The sequence below is a fragment of the Mauremys reevesii genome, linkage group 4 (genome assembly GCF_016161935.1).
Source record: "Mauremys reevesii isolate NIE-2019 linkage group 4, ASM1616193v1, whole genome shotgun sequence".
NCBI classification, from domain to species: domain Eukaryota; kingdom Metazoa; phylum Chordata; order Testudines; family Geoemydidae; genus Mauremys; species Mauremys reevesii.
Window position 1 is genome coordinate 61,111,620 of NC_052626.1, and position 19,544 is coordinate 61,131,163.

Below are 19,544 nucleotides of genomic sequence, written 5' to 3' on the forward strand. Positions count from 1 at the left end.
GTGGTGTGGTCGGATTCTCACAGTGGTCGCAGAAAGTGCCAGTGGAATCCAGAACTCTCTCACCCCAGACAGAACTTTCCCCCTTGACAGAACACCTGCCCACACGGATCTGCCCCTCCCGACTGCCCTGCCCCTCGCCTGCACTGGGACTGAACCACCCGCTAGGTGCCACCCCCTGACTTCACCCAGAGAATGCCTGGATACCTGCCCTCAGAGATTGCCCCCCCAGAGAGAACCAGTGGGAGAGACAGCCCTTCCAGGAAGCCCTCCCAGAGGAGTCCCAGGAAAGGGGTCCAGGGAAAGGCAGTACATCATCGCCCAGGAAGGGGAAAGGTCGGTGCAGGAAAAGCAGTAAAAATCAAAGCAGAGAAGAGGAAGAAGGGCTGGGAGAAACTATAAATCAGTTGGAGGCCAGAGGGGGGCTGCACAGTTTCTGAGAACAGTCAGCCTGGAACGGGTCCCAGCCAATGTCTGCGAGAATGTCAGTCAGCCTCCTGCCTGTTTGAAGCCCAATGGCGGCTGGTCCAGGGTCCAGGACCACTCTGCACCCCTTGTTCCAAACCCATACCCTTGTTCGCAACCCATCCATCCTGATAGACACCCACTTACTATAGTCTCTCAGCACAAGAGTGCTTTTCACACCTTTCCTCTTTCACACTGCTTTTTGGAGATAATTCTCGATTCTCTTTCAGCCGACTTTTCTTTCTTAGACAGGGAATTAGTTAACTGTTTGCTGTAGGGCCAAACTCCCCCACGCTGTTCGGCCAGGCTCTGGCCAAGACCTGGAGAGTGGGCCCACGACCTGGTGGTCCACCTGAGGATAGTGACTGGTTAATAGGGATAGGCCTCCTAAGCCTGTTGCTTGACTCTCACGAGCTGACTTTGACTCTTGCCTCCACGCCACTGTGAGCCTCCTGGAAGTTGTTGGACTCAGAGGATGCCTGGTTCTACAGTAGCAAGTAGCAAATTTCAAGACAGGAAGTAGTAGCAAGGAATTTGAAAGACAGGGAAGGGAGATTCAAGCAAAAGGAAGGAAGCTTTTGCAGAATCAAATTCTTGTTTCTGTCCTTGCAGCTTAGGGCAGGCTTTTCTGGGCATTGCACTGTTTTTGGCAGGCTTGCTTGTATGAATGTGGGAAGAGCCCTTGTATGAATGTGACTGTGTTAAGGGAATGAATCACTGACGGGAAGTGTTAAAGAGGCTAATGAGCCTGCCTGACCTTTAAAGCAAAAGTGTTTCTAATGTGCTTGAAAGAAATGTGCACCCTGAAAGCCTTTAGCTCTGTGGTTAACTGTATGTGCATGCATCAAAAGGAGTGCAGCTGGGTGTGCTTATCAAACAACTGACTGTTGCCACATCCTTGCAGCCAGGTTTGTCCTGACAACTTGGTGTGCGGTGCTGCAGAAGCAGAGAAACTGACTTGGGGTGCAACTGCTCATAATGCTTACTGACAGCTGGGGACTGTTTGGGGGGACAAGTGGGTGTGGATCCAGCCCTCTGGGTGGAAAACATGCTGAATGCTTACAGCTCCTCTGTCCCGGCATGGCTCACAGATTCTCCGCTCCGGCTCTTGGGGCTGGCTCCTCAGAGGTAGAGTGGTGCACTGCAGGAAGACCCAACGAGAAGACCAGGACAGAGCCAAGGGCAACAACGCCCCAACAGGGAAGCCGGAAAGGCTGCCACCCTGGGAAGCCAAGCGGCTGAGGAAGCTGCCACCATGGCCAGCTGCCACCCTGAATGTGCATGAGCAGTGAGCTCCCAGCCTCCAGTCATCAGTCCAGAAGCCTCCAGGAAGAAGGGACTCTCCAGAAATGAAAAGAAAAGGAACTGAAGGAAAGCCTAGGAAAAATAAAAATACTATCACGCCAAGAGAACAAAAGCTAAGATACATCAGACCACGCTGGAAGAGTACTACAGAAACTACATCAGACCACTCTCTAAGGGGAAGAGGCTCTCACAGCTAGTCTCTGGAAGACAACCTGGACAGAGAGAGTGGGCTGTCCAACTTCACCACAGTCCACCCCTGTCTCTCCAAAGGACCCCCCCCACTGGAAGGATTGTCAGGGCCCACCCCAGGCACTGAGGGTGTGACATGTACCTCCAGTGGATGGTGGTCTTCACAGGGGGATCCTCCCTGATCCCATGCAGCTCTTCCCGTCATGGTGGATCGAACAGCCATGCCGGATCAACAGGAAACTTCAAGTGGACTCCACAAGTTTGTCAAGTGACAGGATTCTCAAGTTCATCGCAATCCCCTACAGGACTCTGGAATCCACATCACATCACCTCTACAGATCATTCAGTCATTTCACATTCAGGGGATTGGACAGGCCAGTGGCACTCCCTGAACACAGGCACACTCCATGGCCAGTGACAGCCAGTCTTTGTTGGCACCTTCTCTCATCTCTCTGACCGCTTCTGCGGTTAGAGTGGCTCTCGGCTTTATCGCCTTGGCCTGATGCCCTTAGAGATTATGTTTGGCAGGTTCATTGCTAGGTGGTGGATGGTTAGGTTTTAGAGGCTGGAGTTTGTGGCCGCATGTGGGCTGCTTCGACTGGGGAGGGGGAGGAGGTAGGCTGCGGTTTCTGCTCTTGCTCCTGTGCTCTCTGTCTGCTGTCTCTCTCCCTGCTGCACTCTGTTCACACCTCCAGCCCTGGCCTCCTGCTCTCTCCTCTGTCCCTGCTGCACTCCGACCTCTCCTTGAAGTGGAAGGGAAGGAGGAGCGTCCAAAAGAAGTGGAACAGCCTCTCCAGTCGGGGATACAAGACACAGCAGCACCTGATCACTGAAAGAACTGGAAAGACTACTCTCCGACCCATTGCAACGCAAGCCTCTGAGCTCACTGCCCGGATCGGGGACTTAAGCTGTTAGACAACCGACAGACTGCAGCATGCTGGGACTTAAGCTGTTATCTGCCAGCTGTTATTCCTGTTACCCCTTGGGACAGTTACAGCAGCTGGCCGTAGTTGCCTTTCACAGGGCTGTTAGAACCGAGACAGTTATGGCTTTGGTGTTTGTGTCACAGGTTGTTGTTAGTTTGTAGGTTGTGTTGGTTAGTTTTGTTGTGAGTATAGCCTTGTTGTAGTTATTTTGTGGGTATTTGGGAATGCCCTCTGTTAGGCCTTGGATCCAGTCCACAGGTCAGCTTTTGGGTTGGCCTAGGCTCCCCTCTTACATGGGAACCCAATGCCCCCAGAAAATACGCAACAGAACAGAACTCAAACCTCTAACCCAAGATGCCCAGAGTAGAAACCCCCATGTAGATTTGCTCCTTAACCTCTGCCTCTAACTGCCCTTCCATAAAAACTTGTCACTCGTGTTCCAGGTCCTCCCATAGAACATTGTATCCCTTTGTTCATTCTCTCATTGTTACCCAGCTCATACAGACATAACCAGTTTTTCAAAGGTTGTTGGTATGACAAAGGAGAAAAAAGGTTGTTTGTGGCAATGGTAGCAGGAATGAGGGTCCAGGGAGGGTAGACCTGTTGCTGTGGGTGCTGCCTGTATTAGGCCTCTGCTTGTCCCATGGTTAGGCCCTATAATAAACTCCACAGGCTAGATGGAAAGAATGAAAAAAATGCACCTGGAGAAAGGAGACTAGGGAAGTGTGAACAGACTGAGACCTGACAGACTGGCTTGCTAAGTATCTAACAATGATTTGAAAAAAGAATTTAACTAAAGATGATGTTACTTGCCAGATATGATCTAACCTGTTTATGGTTGCTGGCTTAGAATGTAAGCTGCTAATTTAGTAGAGATAGGATATAGGGGTAGGGGAAGGGGGAGGAGATGGGGGGGGGGTGGGAGAGGGAGGAAGAGCTGGGCATATAGCATAGCTGCTGAGATCTCAAATGTGAGGTTCATCTTCGCTGCTTGATGCAACGCTGTCCAGGGCCTCTGGAGTTGAGCCTGGGTGAATTCAAGCCTCAACATATTTTAGATTGCAATCCTTTCAGGGCAGGGACTGTATCTTTCTAAGTGTTTGTATAGCACCTTACACAACAGGACCCTGATTGGGGTATTTAGGTGCCATCACAACAGAAATAACAAACAATAACTTCTATTAATATACGTGCAAGCACACACATCCTGGAGAGGAAGCACCCTCTTGATTGGAATCATTGCATATGCACTTCTGTTACCACGACCACAGAAGCCCACCTTGACAACTCGACTCACCCCACTTATGGAACCATGCTTGGTGGCAAGAGGTGGTAGGGAAGTGTACAGTGGCATAAGCTGCCCACCACTCCCTCCTCCACCTTGGGAGGCCAGGAGCTGACTGGTACAGAATTGGAAGGTGCTAATCAGGAAAACAGCATAGCCAGGGCATCTGGAAAATGTGATGATTCAGCACATCTCTTGAACAGTCTCTACCAATGAGACTTTTTCACAGGGTTAACTAGTCACTGCTATAGCACCTCATTGTGGCCATATCCAGGGATTAGCTCTGGACCAGTCTGACACCATCTTCCTTCAGAGAGAGAGGCTGGACGGAGGTGCGTGTGTGTATATATACTGGATTGCTCCCTCTTGGTAATTCAAGGCACTCCCTCTGTATGACTTGGCCCTCCAGCCATCTTACTGTTGATTTTCACTTCCAAAGTATCAAAGTCCCACTTGACAAATGTCTCAGGAAATCTGCAGTCACATTGCCCAGACTATGCCACTTCCCCAGTGGGTGGTAGGGAAACCCCAGCCTGCCTCTACTCCAGACTAGTTGAGACAATTTAACTAGAACAGTTTGGCTAAAATCAAAACATTCAAAGCATACAATTAAAATAAAAGTTATTTTTCTCTCCCAATTTCCCTTTGCTATAATTAGCATTGCCCAGGCTTCCCTGTTAGAGAGTTAACAATATCACTAACCTGATGCAAAATGTAACAGCCTGCTTCCTACTCCTGGGCTCAGCTTCTCCCAACTCACACAGGGCACATGGCCTTCTGCAAAGAAGCTGCTCTGACTGTTTGCCCTCATGGAGTCTGACCCCAGCAACAGGGAACCTACTGGAGCATACTCAAAACGACCACACCCAATTCCAGAAGCTTCTGCATGTGGAGTGCTTAATCTGCCTAGCAACAATGACTCAGACAGGCACAACTCACTCCTACCTCCTCCCAATGGGTCTCTTAAAGAGATATTTCCTTATCAGGCACATGGGTTACACAGCTACCTAACTTCCCCCAGCAGTGAATCCCCCTTCCAGCACAGCTCTTCCTGTGGAGACATAGGAAATTGCAGGCCTCCCCTTGAGCCAACACTGGTGAACAGACTAAAACTGACAGTGGCCTGGTCAAGTGACAAGAAACAATAGAAGCCTGTGGGTAGTCGGCACAGCACAGGTCTCATCAATGACAGCAAGATAAATGAGTTACCTTTGCTGGACCACTCTGGTCTCATTGAGTACAAGAGAGGATGACATCAGAGTGAAACCTTTCATCATACACTGCATGGAATGAGGTTGTGAGGAGTCTGGCAATTGCAGCAAATCTACTATATTCTGAGGTTATTAAGGTGCATAACATTGTAAACGTTAATTACCTGATAGTTCTAGTGATTAGTACCGGCATGCTGAAAAATAGGTTGACTGCAGATATAGATTAATGCTCCCTTTCGCAGGGTGTCTGTGTGTGCATCTAGAGAAGTATTTCTCTTCTTGCATAGATTGTTTTTACCACCTGCACCCACTGCTCATTGGAGTGCCTTCCTGTATTTATTGCTACCACCAACTTCCCTCTTGAACTTGGCTTTGGTGTAAGATCTGTGAGGCTCTTGGTTTCAGGGCAAAACATGGTTTCAGGGCAAAATCCCACAAAACTGGATTCAGCAACAGGCCTTGCTCCATTCCCCCAAACTGTATGTACAACTCCCCATTTCTCACCTGAGATCCCATCTCCTGCAACAGCTCAAGTTTAGACACATTCATATCTCAACTACCACCAAGGATTCAAACTCAGGACCTTCAGCTTCATGCCACTCTCTCTCTATTACTTCCTGAAGTGCTTTCAAGAACACTAACTCCTGCTGGGTGCTTTGGGTTATACCAGGGGTAGGCAACCTATGGCACGGGGGCCGAAGGCGGCATGTGAGCTGATTTTCAGTGGCACTCACACTTCCTGGGTCCTGGCCACCAGTCTGGGGGGGAAATCTGCATTTTAATTTTATTTTTAATGAAGCTTCTTAAACATTTTTAAAGCCTTATTTACTTTACATACAACAATAGTTTACTTATATATTATAGACTTATAGAAAGAGACCTTCTAAAAACGTTAAAATGTATTACTGGCACGTGAAATCTTAAATTAGAGTGAATAAATGAAGACTCGGCATACCACTTCTGAAAGGTTGCTGACCCCTGGGATGTACATACAAGTTGTGCACAAGCTCATCACCCACTTTAATATATCTCCATATATTTGCTGAGGCCAAATTCATTCCTGATAGAACTGTCCTGCAATCAGTGGAGTTATACCAGGGATTAATCTGGTCCATCATGTGTTGTTGTTCTTTTCTAACTGGGTGGGTTGTGTGGGAGACGGAATCAATGGGACAATATTGGCATGTGTCTCACCATCAACAGAACCTGGAGGGAAGGCGGTCTCAGGGAGGAGTATACAAATGACTCGTGTAAGTATGGCACCCAATAGTAATATATACTTCACAAATACACGTACATATCACCCATCATCCAAGGATAATAAAGGCATTCATTAAGCTTCATACTTCACAATAGCTTTGTGAGATAGGTACATAATATTATACTATTTTTGCAGATAGGGACAAGGAGGAACAAAGATGTTAAGTGACTTACCCCAGTGCATATAACAAATTGATGACAGAACAAGGAATAAAATCTAGATGGCTGGTCTTCCAATCCCATACTCCAACACTCTCTCCCTTTTGGGTTTTATTCTGCTGTCCATCACTGTGATATCTGAGCACCTTCCACATAAAATCAATAGCAATAGCAAGTCCCTAGTGGGCTTCATGGAGTCTCTGGCAATTCTCCCCTTTATGGCAACAGAACACTGTTTGGGTAAAGGGCTTTGGTTTTAGTTTTTTGTTTGGTAGGGATTTACTGGGGAAAAGGAAGTGTCAGGTTTATGAGTGTCATTCTTATGGTAGAAAGGCAGCCTGTTACTATTAGTTAATTGCCTGGCCATTTCCACCTCACACTCAGGAAAAGCACAACCATGTCTACTGCATTTTGAGCACAGAAGAGATGGCTCTACTCTTACTGAGTCTGAATAAAAATCCTGAAGCAAGAAGGGAAAACATCCCATCAACAATGCTACTCTCTTCTCACTGCATCTGCCCCCTTCACTTGTTTTGTCATGGCCTCCCTCAGTGGAGAATAGTGCATCCCCAGAGTCACGAGCCTCAGGGTTTGATACATACTGCCCTCTCCTGAGGGTTCCTGCCTGGGCTCAGAGACCACTCCACTAACTCAGCCACAGCTCAAACCAAACTTTTTTAAAGGTTCCAGAAAGTTCCATTAACCTGCCAAATACAATTTTTTTCATTCTCATGTGCTTCTGCCTTGCATGTCCAGCCAGGATCAGAAGCAGACACCAAAATACTGTGAGAAAGGCTTTTTTGTGGTATTTCCCATTACATCTGTATTGGGAGGGAAGAATAGCTCAGTGGTTTGAGCATTGGCCTGCTAAACCCAGGGTTGTGAGTTCAATCCTTGAGGAGGCCACCTAGGGATCTGGGGCAAAAAATTGGTCCTGCTAGTGAAGGCAGGGGGCTGGACTCAATGACCGTTCGAGGTCCCTTCCAGTTCTAGGAGATTGGTATATCTCCAATTATTACCTATAGGAAGCACTAGAAATCTCCCCAGAAAGCCTGTTCTTGTGATACTGCCAGCTTTGCAGGGGCTCAGAGAGGACTGATATGCTTTGAACAATAATCAGATACTCAGAAATATGGTGACAGGGTGGCATAGAAACCTATATAGAATAGGATCAAATCTGAATTGTGCGGGCTGATTCCTGGGTCCATCTAGTGTATGGATCCAGCCAATGATGGCATCTCTGGCAGAATACAAGGTTCTTATGCCACCCCATGTCAATGCCCCCCATACATGCTGGGGGCCATGGTGATCCCTGGCTGGCAGATAAGCCCCTGCAGGCAGTTGACAGCAGGTGTTGTTCAGAGCATACTTGGCCATAGGTTTGGAAAGGCACAAAGAGCTAATTTATTCCCCACCCCAGTTGCACTCAGCATTTCTTGGCCATACCCAAGAACCTGCCTCTTTGTTTCTTATATGAAATTAACCTATAGCCTTTTTGAGGTTCACCATCACTAATTAAGAGGATAAAGTCCTAGGGTTTTCTATTCTTCAGCATTCAGACCCAGTTTTCTGAGCATTCCCACACAGCAAAGGTGTTCAGCTTTGTCATTTGTATTGGTCATCACAGGGGTATAGGTCCAGCTGTGAAGTTCAAGTCTGCAGCCGGATCTAAGCTTTCCCAAAGTTCATGGGTGTTCAAAACCAGGGTCTTGGTACAGTCCCAAAAGTCCAGAGGAGGTAGCATTGCGCAGGCACTCAGGCTGATGACTCTAAAGAGACACTGTTCTCTACCTAGGGAGGCAGCGACAAATCAAAAGAAAAAAAAGTGGGTAAAGGGAAGCAGAGCTGGGAAAGGAGGAAGATGTTTGCAATATGCATGAGGTCAGACTAGATGATCATGATGGTCCCTTTGGATCTTAAAGTCTATGAGTCTTTCCGTGATTTGGGGACCCCTCTATGTACAACTTATGACTTCTGGTTGATGGTCTGATATTGCTGTATCATGGAAAGCCTCAATGTGTAGGGAATTGGTCATAAATTGACAGGGGTTGTGTCATATATCTGCCAGACCAGGGACAATGGTGAGTTGTTAAACCTTAATAGTGGCCTATTCAAGGTGGAAACACCTTGGCACAATAGACTGGCTGAAGCTGGGAGAACTAGTTCTTCCAACCTATTTGCAGAGGGCTGGGTATTAGAAAGTGGAAAATCTCCAACAGCAGAACAAATGAAATGTATTGGTGGTAGGATTTATAAACTTGAGGGACTCACAGAGAAGGAGACAGGAAGCTTTGGCAGGCTTTTGGAGGGAAAGGGGACACGTGTGATTGAGAGATGAGCCAAGGTCAAGGAAACTGGCTGGAGGAGAGAGAGAGAATGACTCCAGGGTTTGGAGCAGGAAGCAAGACTGTACGGCAGCCTGATGAGGTGGGGGGAAAACCCTGCCTACCTCATCACAGAGCCCAGTGACATCCAAGGGAAGTGTGAGTTACAGTGAGGGGAATGGCACATAGATGTTTTATCTGGATCTCTCAATGCTATCTAAGTAAAGAGTAATTGCATTTAGAAAGCCTTACAAGGCCTGTGTGTCTGTTTTCTTTCACTGTGATGTGTCCCTGAGGAGGTGAACTGTAAATGAAGAGCACTTCCAAGGTTAGCGCTCTGGGAAAGGATGTACTTAAGCTACTGTAGAGTCCGGGGGCGGGGGGAGCAGCACTGGTCCTGTGGGCCTAAAGTAGCTGGACTGTGTGGTACCATTTCCCGGCAGGGGTAAAAGATAGAAAGCTTGTATCCAAGATATACATCAGAGGGGCCAAGGAAAGAAACAGTGCTGCAGCATCCTCAGACCAAGGGAAGTGTAAGAGGCCACAGATCCAGTGTGTTGATACCCAAACACAAGAGCCTGGTGAGTGTTCAACAGGGGGAGCTCTACCAGGGCTGTCTGTGACAAGTGCCTGGATGTCAGAAATGATCTTTAAAAACAAACAGTCTCATATTCTGTCTTTGTGTGACAATTTGTTAAAGGCTCACAAATGGGCACAATTCCTGTTTCCTGTGAATAAATGTTACTGGGGAGTCAGCAGGGAAGAGTCTGTGTAAATATGAGATCTTCACACAAAATGCACAAAAGCCATCAGTGTTGCCTCTTGGAGAGGGGAATGGCACTTTTAAAGGTCAATGTTAAAGCAGTGAAATGCTGCCTGGAACTTTCCCTCCACAGTATTTCCCCTATAAACTTCACCTCTGAAATGCTTAGAACTTTGGGATTACAGTTTTCTTCTTTCCCTTATTCTATCATCAGAGGTCAAAGCATCATGCAAGCATCTGCCATCTTCATCTGTCCAAGGTGGCACTAAGGTCTATCTGCTTACTGCCTTCTTTGATGCAATCCATCTGTTGCTTCCTCAGTGTCTCCAGGGCTGGCTCCAGACACCAGCCGACCAAGCACATGCTTGGGGCGGCACCTTGGGGTGGGGCGGCGCTCGGGGGTTTTTTTGTTGTTTTTTTTTTCGTTTGTTGGGGCAGTGCTGGAGGGTTTTTTTTTTTGTTTCAGCGGTGCAGCGCTCAGGGGGGCGGGGCTTTGGGCGGCACGGTGCTTCGGGGCCAGGGCTTGGCACGGCGCTGGGGGAGTGGGGGCTGGCATGGCGCTCTGAGGGGAGCGGGGCTTCGGGCGGTGCGGCGCTCTGAGGAGGTACGGCGAGCCAGCACTCTTCTTTTTTGCTTGGGGCAGCAAAAAAGTTAGAGCCGGCCCTGAGCGTCTCTTTCCTACCACCATCTCCTGCCATGCTATCTTCACCAGATCCTCTTCATTCATCTTCTCTAGGTGTCCAACCAGCAAAGTCACACTTCCTGGATGTTGTCAGAGGACTGATCTTCATAGATCCAGTTGTGACATTACACCCTGTCTTGTAAGGTATCATTGGAAAGGTTACAAGTTACAAACTGGATAATCACATTCAGTATGCATATATCATTTCTGTATCTAAAGTTAGGAATATGGACTTTGTAACAATTACAACTGGGTGTGTATTTGGGAGAAACCCACCAGACAACAGGCCATCAGCCTCAGTTGGGCCATTAGGAAGAAACAATAAGATTTTAAAGATACTAATCTCTCTCCTTCCTGAGAGGCCTCCTGGGATGGGACGTAGCTGTGACACTACTAGGTCAGGTGGTCCTGTCACCTGATACTAAAAACTATCTTGGACTTCTAGTAATTTTCCATTAAAAAGGAGGGGGAGGTCTCTCCTCCATTGACTACCCAAGAAGGAGGGCTGCTGAAAGTTCCTGAAAAGAGAAAGGAACTAACCTGAGGCAAAAGGCAGTGGTGAGTCCAGACTGAGACAGGGGTCCAGTCTGTCTTTCTGCAGCTGGGCGTGGCCCTGCCTGTGTGTGTGCTAGAGGAGGCTTAAGAGGAGGAGGGTTAAGAAGAGGCAAGACAGGGTAAAGGAGGCCCAGGCTGGCAGAACAGGTGGGCTCAGTTGTATCCCAGTACATCAGGTGGTGCCTTAAAGTGGGGCAACCCATCACAGTGGTTTAGTCTAGCAGGGTAATGTGCACAACTTATTGCTCCAAGACACTGGTGGTGATTTAAAGTGAGTTTTAAGTGTGTTGGCTGGAGAACAGACAAAATGGTTACTGGTTTGTTATTTTCTGTTTGCTTATTTCAGGTAGGGAAGTAGGGACAGGAAAAGCAGGAAAATGAGTGAAAGTGAAGCTACCAAAAAGTTGGAGCTCCACAGGTTGCAAGTAGAAGAAAATGAAAGGAAGCGTAAGAGACAGGTGGAATTAAAACAGACAGAAATAGATGAGCAAAAATCAGCCCACCAGAGAGCCATGGAACTGAGACAGCTTGAGGCTGATAAGGAAAGGGAAGCCCAGAAGCTAGCCATGGAGATGCAAGCCAAAGCAGAAGAAGCCAGGAAAAATGCTGCACATCAGAAAGCCATGGACTGAGACAGCTAGAGGCTGAGGAAGCCCAGAATGGAGAAAGCTGGAGGCTGACAAAGAAATCGAAGCAGAGCAGCCAGGCGTAAAAATGCCCTGGAACTGAAAGACAAAGAAATGAAGCATGAACTGGCCATAATGGAGTGGAAGAGAGAACTCCACACCAGGGGGTCCCCTCTCCAAAAATCCACAAGTGGGAGCAGTTGTGCCCAGCCTACAATGAGTCTGGGGATATTTCTGAATATTTCATCATCTTTGAGAGGCTGTATATGCTCCATGCAATTCCTGAGCATCAACAGATGACCACTCTGGTTGCAAAGTTGTCTGGAAGGGCTCTGGGTATATTCAATCAGATGCCAATTGGTGATGCTTCCAACTATGATAAATTTAAGAATTTGGTTTTAAAATAGTTTCAGATCACACCTGAAACTCATAGAGTAAAATTTAGAAGCCTTAAGAGAGGGGCTGTATTAAGTAATGTGGCTTATGTGAATCAAATGAAAGATCTACTGGATAAGTGGGTAAGGCAAAAAGGGTATTACAAGCTTTGAAGGAACGTGTCATTTGGTTGCTCAGGAACAGTTCCTGAATATGTCTAATGATGATGTAAAATAGTGTTTATGGGATAAAAAGGTAGAAACGGTCAAAGAACTTGCAACTTTTACAGATAAATTTGAATGATCCCAAGCACCTAGTAGGAATAAATCACAGGCAGAGGGGTTTAAATTTGGTGGGAAGTAAGGTCTCTATTTTACCCCTGGGAAGAAGGAAGGTGGATGGGAGGCTGGATACTCACCTCCCCAAGTTCATTCCTCCAGTCCTCATCCCAAATATCCTGTAAAAGCAGAAGAGCCCAGAAGGTGCTATCATTGTAATTCCACTGAGCACCTGAGGAATAAATGCCCTATGCTGAGTGGGAACAGGCACAGGCAATTAATGGAAATGCTGCTCAGGCAATTGCCACTTATCACACAGGGTTTGTAAATGTGGCCACTACACCCTAAAGGCTGTCGGAGTAAATGGCAGAGAATTCCCTGGGTGGAGAGATACTGGTGCAGAAATCTGTGGTCAGGAGAGACCTGATTCAGGAGAAAGACATACTGCTAGGACAAATGGCAGAGCTTTTGCTAGTAGGGGGTCACAAAAATCCTTGTGCCTTTGGTTAAAGTGCACATGGAAACTGAGGATTTGCAAGCTGTGTTGACAGTTGTAGCTGTCCCTCATAACCCAACAGAAATACTTTTGGGTAATGACTTTTTTAATGTGGCTCAGGCTGTCCAGGGGTCTGTCAGCAGCAAGGAGAAATTTTGTGCTGAAGCCCCAGTGGGAAAGGGTAAAACTGCTGGGGGAAACGGGAGAGTGTCTCTTTAATTCCTCTGCAGCAGTGGAACACTGTCGGCTGACAAGGGTGGGTGTGGTTGAAACCAGCTCTTACCCAGTGGCTAAAGACAGGTTTTGCTCCAAGACAGAAGGGAAATGTGTCCTGGAGGGAATCCTAGAGAAGGGTAATGGAATCCTAGAAACGCTACAGTGGGTGCAGATTCCATGGGCTCTGTAACTGGAGGCAAACCCAATTCAAAGAAGGAGCAGGGTACAATGCTTACCAGTGAAGGGTCTGTTCTGGCTGTTAGTCCACAGCTGAACAGGGGGCAGATTCCTCTCTAGGGAGCACAGAGGTGTGTGTGCTTTAGGGGAGGGGGCAGAGAAGGAAGTTAAGAAGGGACGTAGGGAAGGGCAGAAATATTTCCCCATTTATTGCAGGGAAGGTTTGTCCAGGAGCATTTTGCTGGAGTAGCATCTGTGTCTCAGGATTTAGGAGAGAACTGTGTAACTGTCCTCTTGGAGAGCAGCCACATAACTAACCTCTTAGGAACAGAGAGGGGGTGACAGACAGTACCCCAATCCAGGTCCCACTTACGCAAAATGTTTTTCCTGCTGTACTTGTGAAAAGCAACAAAGAATCCTGTGGCACCTTATAGACTAACAGACGTTTTGCAGCATGAGCTTTCGTGGGTGAATACCCACTTCTTCGGATGCAAGATCCAGACTAACACGGCTACCCCTGTGATACTTGTGAAAACTAACTCTGTCTCTTTAAGATGGGCGGGGGGGGGTTCCAGCACACCACTGTCAGTTAAAATACTAATGAACCACCAAGGAAGGGGCGGAGAGAGCCATTTCCCAGGCAGGTAAACCCCACCCACCAGCTAAGCATCAAACACTGAGTAATGGAGATGAGCAACATAAAGGAATCCCAGGAGGGTGCATTCTTCCCATGGGTTTAACCCTGGAGAGGAAATACAAATCCACAGGGAGTGAGCCAGTAATATACAAGGTCACCACACACCCTTTCCTTGCCAAAACCCCAAAGACATACCTAAACTAAAAACCTTTACTGAGGGGAGGAGGAATACAATAAATGCTGAACAAACTGGTCTGTTTAGACAGAAGGCATGGTATGATAATCATACTTGGAAGCCCCTCCTTGTCATAAATTTGCTGGTAATTTTATGTCTCTTACTACACTCTGTGGGTTAAAACAAATAATGTATTACTGGTAGTAAATGCTTTAAAATAGGTAACATGAATGATTTTTGGAAGAAACTTTGGTACGGGCTAGAAGTGATAACATGAAAGTCCTATAAAATATTACTTCTCAACTAGTACCTGTGAACAGGCTTAGAGGTTGGAACAGCAGAGAAAGCATAACCAACCTAAACTGTTGTATGGAAGAGGAAACTGAGGCACACCACCTCATAGCATTGGTGGCTAAATATCAAAACACCTACACTTTAAAAGATATTGATATCTGCATTATAATGACAATGTTACACACCAGAATGTTTTCAGGCAACCTGGGAACAGAAACCCAGAACTTTACAAAAATGCCTATGGATAACATTACAATGTTTGGTAACACTTGGAGGTTGTATAACCAAAGCCAAAAGAGGAAGTTGGGCACAGTGCCTCCGCATTAGTCAGTGACCAACCCTCTGGCAGTAATCCAAGGGGGGACATGTAACGTTAAGCATATTTCTATAAGAATATGGGGTGTATGATATGAATGGCATAAGTGAGATATATTTTATGCAAAATGGGTCTTGTAAGGTATCATTGGAAAGGTTATAAGTTACTGAATGTGATTATCCAGTTTGTATGGATGTATCATTTCTGTATCTAAAGTTAGTCCATATTTCTATGTAATAATTACAACTGGGTATGTATTTGGGAGACACCCACCAGACAACAGGCCATCAGCGTCAATGGGCCAATAAGAAGAAACAATAAGACTTTATTTACAATAAATCTTTCATCTTCCTGAGAGGCATCCTGGGACCTAGCTGTGACATTACTAGGTCAGGTGGTCCTGTCACCTGGTATTAAAACACTATCTTGGACTTCTAGTAATTTTCCACTAAAAGGAGCGGGAGGTCAAGACTGGGAAACAAAAGATTCCCGCCTTATGTAAATCTTATTTAAGGTTGGGCAGTAAGGAAAACCAGTCTCTCCTCCATTGACTACCCAAGAAGAAGGACTGCTGAAAATAGCTGAAGAGACAAAGGAACTAACTGTGATTAATGTGCATAAGCCTTGTCAAGTAGTGTCAGGCTAAGTACTGTTAGGCCTCAAACTTCCGGAAGTTGTAAGAAGCGAGTACAGTAGAATCCTGCAAGCATAAGCATAATCTATCTAGGAAGCTTTATAGACTAAGAAGGAAACTCTGTAAAGGTTGATACAGGCTTGTGGTTACTATGCTCTGAAATCAGACACCTCTTTAAGCTGATTCAAGCTTTTTTGAGTCTAGCAAGTTGACCACAACTAGCCGCATAGAGAAGAGATGAGCTGGGCACAGGTGCACAGTTCATAAAGTTCAAAACAACCGCAAATTCCACCCTGGAATATTTGGCCACCTTGATTGGTTGACTTGTTTTGAAGAACGGCCAGCAAATACCATATAAATAAGATGCAGAGGCGCAAGTGTGTGTGTGTGTGTGTGTGTGTGTGTGTGTGTGTGTGTGTGTGTGTGTGTTGACCTAAAAGAAATCACTCTTTGTCAGGCTTACATACACCCCTTGAACCAAAGGAACTAGCCTTTCACTGACTATCTGTGCCTGGCCAGCGCAGGAAATGGTCAACTGAAAGGTAACGTATCTTTGGATGAATGCAAGGTGAGATATGAACTAAAGAGGTCTGATTATGCTCGAGCTGGTTAATCTTAAGTCTGTATTAATACTATAGGTTAAGTCTAAGTTGTTTAAAAATAGTAGTAGTCAATAGTTAATCAATATATAGTAACTATACATGTTTTGTGCCTTGCTGGAAATGGGTACAGCATTGGTAAAGTTAGTAGGTTATAAATCATAGTAGTTTTACAAGTCGCTGTGCCTGTCTTCAGTATAAATTACCATAAAGGTCAATAAGAGTTTGTAAGTTGATTAAATAAGTTTATAGATAGGTTAAAATTAGTAAACTATAGTTAATTAATGTGTCAGTATTGCATATGAAATTGTGTTGGTTGGAGATGGTTACAGTACACAAAGTCATTAGGCACATTCTGTCTGTGTTGCCTTTATAGTCATAAGTCATTAAAAACCTTTCTTGAGGAATAATTAATTGTTAGTTTCTCTTTTGCGGACACTGCTCAACCTCATTACATCTGTGTTGGGTGGTGGGAAGTAGCGATCACCCAGAGCCCCACTAAGGCCCTAACAGGAGCCTCCCTAGGGCTCTGATGTGTGCTTCCTCCTTCCATTAATCTCCACACTAACCTGAGGCAAAAGGCGGGGGTGAGTTCAGACTGAGACAGGGGTCCAGTCTGTAAGAAGAAATAACAGGAACTCTAAGTTACAGAAACTCAGCAACTTGCCTAAAACATTTAGGTGAGAAATTATTTCTTGAAACCAGTCTCTTTAAGATATTAAGATTAGTATCAGAGGGGTAGCCGTGTTAGTCTGGATCTGTAAAAAGCAACAAAGTGTCCTGTGGCACCTTAAAGACTAACAGATGTATTGGAGCATAAGCTTTCATGGGTGAATACCCACTTCGTCAGATGCATATATGCGTGTTTTGTTTTATTTGCTTCATAATCTGCTTTGTTTTGTTTGCTATCCCTTATAATCACTTAAAATCTGTCTTTTGTAGTTAATAAACTCATTTCTTGTTTATAACATAACCCAGTTTGTACAATCCATATCTGGAGTGGGAGGGGCAAGAAGCTATGCATATCTGTCTTCACACTGAGGGAGAGGGTGAATGTTTATGAGCTTGGGCTGTGCAGATCTTTCTATACAGTGCAAGACAATATACCTTTGGGTCTGCACTCCAAGGAAGGTGGGCACCTGAGTGCTGGGGAAAGTCCTTTAAGCTAAGTCTTTCCAGAGCTGACCTCAGTGTCATTGTCTTTCTGCAGCTGGGTGTGGCCCTGCCTGTGTGTGCTGGAGGAGGCTTAACAGGGGGACTCAGTGGTATCCCAGTACATAGGGTGACATCTTAAAGTGGGACAACCCGTCACACCAGTAACCATCCCAAACACACCAAGAAATCTGTTATCTACAGCCAGGCACTCAGATACCACGGAATATGCTCCAAGGAGAAAGTCTGGGATATAACCCTTAATACACTCAAACCCACGTTCACCAAACAAGGACACTCCAGAGAAGTAGATCGCATCATGGAATGGGCCACCCAATTACCTAAGATAACCTGCTTCAATACAGAAATAAAACCCCCTCCAACTGCACACCCCTAGTTGTCACCTACCACCCTACACTGAAACCCATAGAGGGTATCAAACAAATACAATCCATACTTGTAGGGTGACCCCATCCTGAAAGAAATCTTTCATGAACCCCTTCTTCTGACCTTCAAGCAAATCCACCCCCCAACCTCGTCATCAGAAGCAAGCTCCACACAGACCAAGACACAGCAACTCAAAGCGGCACCAGACCCTGCCAGAACAGGTGCAAAACCTGCAGACATATCTCCACTGCTACAATGATTACCACCACCCACAACACACCTTTCAAGATGCATGTATCCGACACGTGCCTATCACAATATGTGGTGTACCTCATCCAGTGCATTAAATGCCATAACAACAACTATGTGGGTAAAACCAGACAATCACTATGCTCTCAAATAAACTCGCACAGGAAAATGATAAGACAAACACCACATCACCTGTGAGTGAACAGTTTTCACAAAGCAATCGCTGCCTATCTCACCTATGAGTCCCCATCCTAAAAGAAAATCTGTGCAACACTTTCAAAAGACGAGCTTGGAAGCTTAAATTCATGACTTTGCTAGACACTAAAAATCACGCTCTTAATAAAGACAGTGGATTGATGGTCTATTACAACAGTCTAACCCACCAATCCCCCTTTTTGTCTTATGACTACAGGGGCCACTTAGCATATATTCTAAGATAAACAATTTATGCTAAACTAGCTGTTTGGTCTTGTATTTAGCTGTGACACTCTGAGTACCTTTCCCAGACTGGAAGAAGAGCTCTGCGTAGCTTGAAAGCTTGTCTCACTCACCATCAAAAGTCGGTCTAATTTATTTTATTTATTTAGCGTGTGCATAGTCGTCTAGCCAAGTGATGGTATCTTCAGTGGCGTGATGCAGTTTTTTTAGGCTACTGCTGAACCTAGTCAGCGGGCATTCCTCGGCAATGTGTGTCATCGTCTGTGTTGCGCCGCAGCTGCACAAAGGGCTGTCACGAAGGCCCCAGCGATACTGGTTGGCTGCACAGAGACCTTGCCCAGTCCAGGACCTGTTCAACAGGGACCACTGGCAACGGGGCAGGTCAAAACCAGGCAGGCAGATTGTGGGACTGGCGATGAGGGACTGGTTGGAGATATCCATTCCTCTCACCAGAGTGTTTCCACCCTAACATCCTGGCGTGGCAGATGAGACCATAATGGCCGACATGACAGCAAACATGTAGCTGGTAGTTTAAAAAGGTCATTGTGCCCAGACTTGAGTTGGCACGTACTTTCTCTAATGAAAGTATGGTCTAATGAAGGATATCATCTCACCCACCTTACCTCTCCAATATCCTGGGATCAACATGGCAACAACACTGCATACCTAGAACTTTTACACATTTTTAAACCTTTCTTTTCTGGCTCAGACAGGCCAGTAAGCATCATTACTAAAATATGAAGCTAATGTAAGATTTAACGGCCAGGGGCAGACTTTCATTGTAAATTGCTCCTGTTACTGTCATGCAAATTACTGTGTGTTCTCAGGATCCTCATTGTGAAGGGTGCAGTCATTTAATTGTTTCTGTGCCAGGGCTCTGGGAATCATACCACACTGCTGAATCAAGCTGTATTCTGGACCATATAAAGCAAACCACTTTCTGTTTAAAATTTGCCATTTCTGAGTGTACAAGTGTCTGTGCTTAAAATTAGCTTTCTGCAAGCAAAACTCCATCACTGGCACATTCACAAAAAGGAATCATAGCAAACCCAAATTCATTATTAAACTCACCTGCAAAATATTTTGCAAGATTCCCAATGCTCTCTGACTTCCCTGCAGCCAGGAGGTGATGTGACACTTCATTCATTCATGTTTTTAAAGAGTTTTGAGATCTTTGGATAGAAGGGGAAAGTATTAATATTATTAAACAATAAAAGCTTAGACGTATAATTTTTACTTGTGGCTCAGATATCATTTTAACACATCTGTGATGCAAACACCCTTCAATGCCAACTGTCAAGGGGGTTATAAGAATATCCTGATTCTGATCTCTACATTCTTGTTTACCAAAGAATGTCACGTGAGGTCTTAAAT

At 45.8% G+C, this 19,544-nt stretch overlaps 2 long non-coding RNA genes across 3 annotated transcripts in view; one reads left to right on the plus strand and one right to left on the minus strand.

Moving 5' to 3' along the window:
- Positions 1–17,341, plus strand: part of LOC120403107 — a 29,663-nt gene extending 12,322 nt beyond the window's left edge. The window contains exons 2-4 of one of the 2 annotated variants that reach the window (XR_005597474.1): positions 10,621–10,710; positions 11,468–12,107; positions 17,155–17,341. This is a non-coding gene — a long non-coding RNA (uncharacterized LOC120403107). Of the gene's footprint in view, positions 1–10,620; positions 10,711–11,467; positions 12,312–17,154 lie in introns of those variants that run through there. The other variant, XR_005597473.1, reaches the window with a different exon arrangement.
- Positions 8,064–19,318, minus strand: LOC120403108. Its single transcript, XR_005597475.1, has 3 exons — positions 19,242–19,318; positions 16,514–16,560; positions 8,064–8,588 (listed from the first exon to the last, which is right to left on the minus strand). It is a non-coding gene; the product is annotated as an uncharacterized LOC120403108 (long non-coding RNA).
- Positions 19,319–19,544: the final 226 nt, after the last annotated feature.